The sequence below is a fragment of the Dendronephthya gigantea genome, unplaced genomic scaffold, assembly GCF_004324835.1.
Source record: "Dendronephthya gigantea isolate DGI-Jeju-01 unplaced genomic scaffold, DenGig_1.0 000483F, whole genome shotgun sequence".
Lineage (NCBI taxonomy): Eukaryota > Metazoa > Cnidaria > Anthozoa > Malacalcyonacea > Nephtheidae > Dendronephthya > Dendronephthya gigantea.
This window is the reverse complement of record NW_021163493.1, coordinates 29884-30834: the sequence shown is the minus strand read 5'-3', so window position 1 is coordinate 30834 and position 951 is coordinate 29884.

Genomic DNA, 951 nt, shown 5'->3' with positions numbered 1-951 from the left:
GTGCCCAGTCAACCCGTACTAGGAGGGGAAGAACTCCAGGTCTCCCGAACATGTTCGACAAAGTGCCCAGTCAACCCGCACTAAGAGGGGAAGAACTCCAGGTCTCCCAAACATGTTCGACAAAGTGGCCAGTCAACATGCACTAAGAGGGAAAAAACTCGAGGTCTCCCGAACATGTTCGACGAAGTGCCAAGACAACCCGCACTAAGAGGGGAACAACTCGAAATCTCCCAAACATGTTCGACAAAGTGCCCAGTCAACATGCACTGAGAGGGGAACAACTCGAAGTCTCCCGAACATGTTCGACAAAGTGCCCAGTCAACCTGCACTAAGAGGGGAACAACTCGAGTTTTCCCAAACATGTTCGACAAAGTGCCCAGTCAACCCGCACTAAGAGAGGAACAACTCGAGGTCTCCCCAACATTTTCGACAAAGTGCCCAGTCAACCCGCACTAAGAGGGGAACAACTCGCGGTTTCCTGAACATGTTCGACAAAGTGCCCAGTCAACCCGCACTAAGAGGGGAACAACTCGAGGTCTCTTGAACATGTTCGACAAAGTGCCAAGTCAACCCGCATTAAGACGGGAACAACTCGAGGTCTCCCGAACATGTTCGACAAAGTGCCCAGTCAACCCGCTCTAAGGGGGAACAACTCGAGGTCTCCCGAACATGTTTGACAAAGTGCCGAGTCAACCCGCGCTAAGGGGGAACAACTCGAGGTCTCCCGAACATGTTCGACAAAGTGCCCAGTCAACCTGCACTAGGAGGGGAAACAACTCGAGGTCTCCCGAACATGTTCGACAAAGTGCCCAGTCAACATTCCCTAAGAGGGAAACAACTCGAGGTCTCCCGAACATGTTTGAAAAAGTGCCCAGTCAACATGCACTAAGAGGAGAACAACTCAAGGTCTCCCGAACATGTTTGAAAAAGTCGCGATTTGCGCCTGCACTT